Source organism: Elephantulus edwardii, unplaced genomic scaffold (genome assembly GCF_000299155.1).
Source record: "Elephantulus edwardii isolate Elephantulus edwardi_28Jun2011 unplaced genomic scaffold, EleEdw1.0 scaffold00317, whole genome shotgun sequence".
NCBI classification, from domain to species: Eukaryota; Metazoa; Chordata; class Mammalia; order Macroscelidea; family Macroscelididae; genus Elephantulus; species Elephantulus edwardii.
Genome location: NW_006400067.1, coordinates 1,569,782 through 1,575,955, shown reverse-complemented (window position 1 = coordinate 1,575,955; position 6,174 = coordinate 1,569,782). Strand labels below are relative to the sequence as shown.

At 41.3% G+C, this 6,174-nt stretch overlaps 1 pseudogene; it reads right to left on the bottom strand.

Annotated features, from left to right (window-relative positions):
• Positions 1-1,129: 1,129 nt before the first annotated feature.
• LOC102855750 lies at positions 1,130-4,917 on the bottom strand (annotated as a pseudogene).
• Between the last annotated feature and the right edge of the window lie 1,257 nt (positions 4,918-6,174).

Here is a 6,174-nt window from a genome sequence, read left to right as displayed (position 1 = left end):
AAATTTTCTGTTCAGCTCTTTGATTTCTTGGTTTCTCCCTTTAGCTTTGGCTTCTCGGCGCTCTAATGCAATACTCAGAATCTCATTTGACATCCATCTTGGTCTTTTCTTCTTTTTCAGCCTTTGTAATGATCTTTTGCATTCTTTATGGACGATTTTCTTGATATCCTCCCAGAGCTCATTTGGTCTACACTTATTGATGCTCAAAGCCTCAAACCCATTCCTGAAATATTTAAAAATAAAAGAAAAAATTATTTCAGATATAGTTGAACCATTTTATGAAACCATAACTTTTAAAATGGAAAAAAAAAGGTAATAGAATGAAATGGGGCTACAAAAGGAGCAACTGAGAAAGCCTTTTACATGTTGAAAATTTTAATTCTTTTAAAAAATCAGGACACCCTGAACCAATGTTCACCAAACAACAGTGCTGACTAATGATTCATTAGCAGGAGAAGTTCAAGAGAGTAAATATGATGAGAGAAGAAATACCACTGGAGCTAACTATTTTTACCTTAAAATATTTTGGACCACAAGAGTTTGTTATGTCTTAAAGTGAAATAGTATTGCAGCACATAAAAATGCTGAGCATAATTTAGACTCAATATAAATTGCGACCCTCCACAGAAAAAGGAAATGAATAAAGGAATGAATGAATAGTACTTTTCTTCCAAGATATCTTTTGAAAGTTAAAGGGTATTTTAAATTAAAATATCTCCTACTGTCTGATGATACATCCATAATAGCTGAAAGTTAAGAGATTCATGTGATTTTGACATTTAATGGCATTTTAGCAGCAGATCATACCCAAAGTAAAATTCCAGAACCCTTTGTCATTTACACCAGACTCCAACACTAATAACAATCAACAAGTGGTATGCAAATAAGGCTCTAGAGATTATCCATGTCTTTCCTGTGGATTTTCACAAATGTGTAAAAATCACCAGGCCTTTAGTGCTTCAATATCATGCACTTATGAGATGTGTTTAAATAGTACACTTAATGTCCTTACATGACTTGGTTGAAAGGAAATTTTTTTAAATTGCTCATTGATGTCTTTAAATAATTTTAAAAAGTTGTGCTTATAAACAATATTCCTAAAAACTACAGTTCACAACACATGCCATCTTCACCATGAAGGAGACTCATATTCATCTTCATCTTCATCACCAGTATCATGCAAAAAGAAATCTGAGGTTCCAGTTTCCTCCTCCTTGACTTCTTCTTCCTCCGTCTCAGTGGATATAGACGGAACCTGAGGCTTGTGCCACGGTATTTGTAGTTGACAGTGTTTGAATTTTGACCCTTGATTTGCAGCTGAGAGATACTTAAATGGTTCATCTCTTTCCTCTTCACTGAATGCCCCAACTGTTTGTGTTTTGGGGCGATAATCTACTATATGTGATTTAGTGATCCCCTTTCTCTTCCCACATGACCTCAACCTCGAGAGGACATGGTCTTCCCTCGACCCACAGGTTAGATACCCTCTAGTGCAGCCTCCACTTGGAACTGACTGCTCTCCATAGCTCTGTTGTGTCTTTGATGATAGCCTCTGGTGAAAGACAGTTCACTGTCTAATAGCTCCTTCTGGGCCTTTGTCTTCATTTTCACTTTAGAGGGTGTAGAGATCACATAATATAGTTTTAATTTCTCTTTCTACTGTGAGATCTTTTCTCCATGTTCTTTAGAAGTCTTCATTGTATCTGCTTTCTCTTCTGGTTTCACGATTTTGGGATTTTTTTCCCCCCACTGGCTTAGGTATTAACACCTTTTGACATTCTATTTCTTTTCCTAACCTTTCTTGTTTCTTTTCCTCATATCTTGTTGAACCTTCATAGCTTCCTGTTTCTTTCCCCCTTTTTATTAATTAAATTTAATGAAAGTTTACAGAGATTTTGGATTTCCATTCATTCGTTGTTGCACTTTTCTCCCTGCCCAACCTCCCCCTCGGTTCGCTCTTCTCTTTGAAAAATAAAACAAAATTTCTTTCCTTATTATACAATCTCTCCCCCGAAGTCCGCTTCATTATACAGCCTTCATTTTGAAAAGTAAAACAAAAATTCTTTCATTGCATCTTGTCTCCTTTTAAGAACCTCTTGGACATCATGAGATTCAGAGCGTGAACAATGTTCTGAAGGTGTCTTTAAGTTTGAGAAGCTGTAAATCTTGTGATGGGTTGGTGCTGAAAATATCTGACAGTTCTCTCTAGTACCTCCAAACTGGTCCAGCAAATGTGTTGTGCCCCTCTGGTTACCACTAGCATCCACAAGACAATATTTAACAGGAACTTTGTTAAGGACGTGTGCACCTGCTGTCTGTGTTGTTGTTGTTATGTGCCGTCGAGTCGTTTGTGACTCATAGCGACCTTATACACAACAGCCCTAAACCCTGCTGTATCCTGCGCCAACCGCACTGCCTCTGACACACCCATCCCGATTACCCCAGTCACCTAATCAATCCATCTCATAGAAGGTCTTCCCATCCTGCACTGTCCCTCCACCCTCCCAAGCATGATGTCCCTCTCCAAGCACCCGTCCCTCCTGGCAACATGTCCAAAGTAAGTCAGACAAAGCCCCAGAATCCTTGCCTCCAAGGAGTAGCCTGGTTTAAACCTCTCCAAGATGAATCTGTTTTCCTGGCAGTCCATGGTACATTCAGTACTCTTCTCCAGCACCACAGCTCAAAAGCATCCACTCTCCTTCTGTCCTCCCTAGTCATTGTCCAACTCTCTGATGCATAAAAAGCGATTGCAAAGACCATGGCCTGTACCAGGCGCACCTTAGTCTCCAGAGAGACACCGTTGCTCCTGAATACTTTAGAGAGGTCCCTAACAGCAGACTTGTTAATTATCTTCTTGATGGGTCCATGTACTGTTGAAGGAGGAGACTGGGTCACTAGAACCTGCTGCTGATGGAGGTGCCATGGCAGCCGTTTACGCTGCTGTGACAGCTACTGTTGACGGAGCAGCAGTGTTGAGGATGGCCGCGTTGGTTGCTCATTGTTTTCTGTATGTCATAGGACTAGAATGAATCTGTTCTTTAGAAATGGCTCTCCAGGCCTCCTCATTGGTGAAAGACTCAATGAGGTCTGCTTTTGGATCACCCTTAAAAGTAATGTGGATGTTAATAGCTCCAAACTTGCTACAGTGTTCATGGAGCCTAGTAATGTTGTTCAGTTCCTGAGGGACTTTCTTGGCTTTTAATTTAGTGTTTATATACTGAATTTTTTTGCAAGGACATCCTGATTGGTCCTGATTGCTATTCCCCTGCTTTCTTAGCCAAGGCTTTCTTATTCTTTTTTTTTTTTTTTTTTTTTTTTTTTTTTTTTTTTGGTAAGTGGCCCATCTAAACTGCTCACAGCTCTTTTTTGGCCATCTGGTTCAAGAACTACTCTGGGTATGTTGCTATTCATTGAAATGGGGACTGGTGGTTCAGTCTGGATAACATCTTCAGCTCTTGGATTTGTATCCACATCTCCAGACGTTAGACCAATCAGGTTTAGGCATTGTGCCTGTGTTTTTTAAAATAACTGTCTGTGTAAGGGACATCCACTTTCTATATAACATGCCTCCGGAAACTCTATGAACTTTGATAAGTGTCATTAGCTGTAGAGGGGCTTCAGGCCTTTTGTTCATAGGGTCGCTATGAGTTGTGCTCGACTCTAAGGCGATCAGTAACAACAACTGAGATCCACCCGAACTGGTAATAAAAGAAGCTTCTGGGTTCTAACCATCGAGCTCATATGTGCCTGGGACCAGAGGGGTGAGGCTGGAGACTGAGGTATGGTACCCAGTGGAGGATCCCATGGGGCTTTGAGGTGGCACCAGATGAGCTGCGAACAGAGGAGGGAGTGCTCCCAACTGAAGTCGCTCAGACGCAGCGGCACTACGTTCATGGGGACACATGGGCTGCTGTTCTGTTACTGTGTAAAGGAGTTTCTAGGGCAAAGGAGGAGGTAGTCTTGTGCCCACTGGTGAGTGATTGGGCACTGCACTTGTTCCAGGCTTGTCAGGGTTGTTTATCACTTTGGCTGTGTGATGGATGGGTGATCTTGGGATGCAAAGCACAGCAGAAGGTGGAGGCTGACCATGTTCTTGGAGACAGGAAGTCTCATATTGTGACCAGGGCCAGGACCTGGGCCCCAGGCCTGGCATGGGAGGCATTAATATTCCAGGAGGTGGCAGAAGAGGAAGCCTGGGGGGAGGGGGTGGAAAAGGGTCGTGCTTGCTAGAGCAACGTCATCAACAGCCAGGGGGTCATTTCCATGATCACACTGGCACACATGTCCAAGCACACAAGGTCCTCTTTCATCATAGTCTCTGTGTCACCTCTGTGGTGCTGGGTTTGGGCCAAAGGGGTTGGAAGAGCTGTGATTGTTACAGTAATTAGATCAACTCTCAGTGGTGTTTTCAGGGGCTATCAAGATAACAATACTGGGAATAGACTGTGTCACACTGGAAAACCGTTGAGAAGAGTTTGGACATGGTGCTGACACAGGCGTACAGGAACTCTCCAACTCATTCCTTTCACTCTTAAACTTTGATCTTTCCCTGTGGTCAACATTCCTATTGGGATCTTGGTCTTGGTTGCACCCTCTACTTTGGCTTCAACTATGATTTAACTTTGGCTCTTACTCTGACTCTTACTCCAGCCTCTTCTCCATTCATATTTTTCTCAGTATGATTCATTTCACTTATAGGACTGGTCATTGTCTCTCCACTTGCCGTATTTTCCCTCACACGTCCTATGTTCACTACATTCTGAACCAGTCTTCTGGGGACTAGGATCTTCTTTATTCCCCCCCCCCGCCCCCCACCATCTTGTTCTTCTGTTGGGTCCTGAAATACCTCTTCTTTAATTTCTTCTTTTTCTTTGACTCATGTTTAAGTGCTTCCAAAGGTGGGAGGTAATTCTTCATATAAAAACAGATCAAGGAAATACTACTACATGGTTCAAAATCAAGAAAGGTGTGTGCCAGGAAGGCATTTTCTCTCCATACCTTATCGACCTTTTCAATGTGATAATAATAATGTTATTTAATAACTTCTACCTTCTGTTGGATCAACTACCTTTGGAATGGACATAGACATGGATCCCTTCCATTCAGTTAGCCAAGTAGTTATTTTCTAACATTCTTGTAAAAAATTATTTAGCACCTCCAGTGTTGCACTGAATTGTTGAAATGTTTCCATTGGTATTCTGTCAATTCCTGGAGCCTGTTTTTGTCAATTCTTAGGTGTGATTTTTATGTCTTCCTTCAGTACAGTCCGTTCTTGATTATGTGGTAAGTGGCTACAGTTCTAACCCAAAGGAATATGCTTCAAATCCACAGCTGATCCGTGGGAGAAAGATGGACAATCTCCTCCTGTGCAGTTTATATAACCTCTGACAACCCATTGGAAGGTTGGTCAGCTATGAGTTGGTTCTGTGTATTTAACATATACATATAACAATGCCAGCAACAACACGGGAAATGTTGGAATGTTAACCAGTTCTTTTTTTTATACAGGGACTCTCTCAGTGTATTCCTTCAATCTTCTTCTGACATCCTGTGTCATTCAATATTTTATTCATTGAAACAACACAGAGAGAGCTCTGTTGGCCTAGGGGATAGAAAGTTAGGCTACCAAGCCAAAGGAGGGTGTTTCTAATCTGCAGGCCTCAGGCCTGATTTTAATTATTTTTGGTCAAACATTCTTCTAAGTGTTATAGTTCTGGTCTGTCCATCTGCTGTACAGAGGTAACTCGTGGTTGCTGTGATGCTAAACACTGTGACACTGATGTGTCAAATGCGATAATGGTTACCCATGGTGGACAGTATTTGTGGAGCTTCTTGATTAAAAAAAGCTTGGAAGCAGGAGTGGCATCCACTTCAGAAATAGCTTGACTCCAGAAACCCAATGAACATGGAGAAACAATGAAAGTTATACAAGTGTCCAGGTCTTTCATTCATAAGGTCACTATAAGTCGTCTACTGCCTGACGGCACTTAACAACAACAACAACAACAACTATAGCAACTCAAGACTTGAATTTCTTTTTTATTCAGTTCTTTCAACATGACATATGCTGGAATTGTGTTCTTCCTTTCTTATTTTCTAACTCCAGGTCTTTGTACAGTTCATTGTAATATTTTACTTTGCCTTCCTGAGTGACCCTTGGCAATGTTGGTTCAG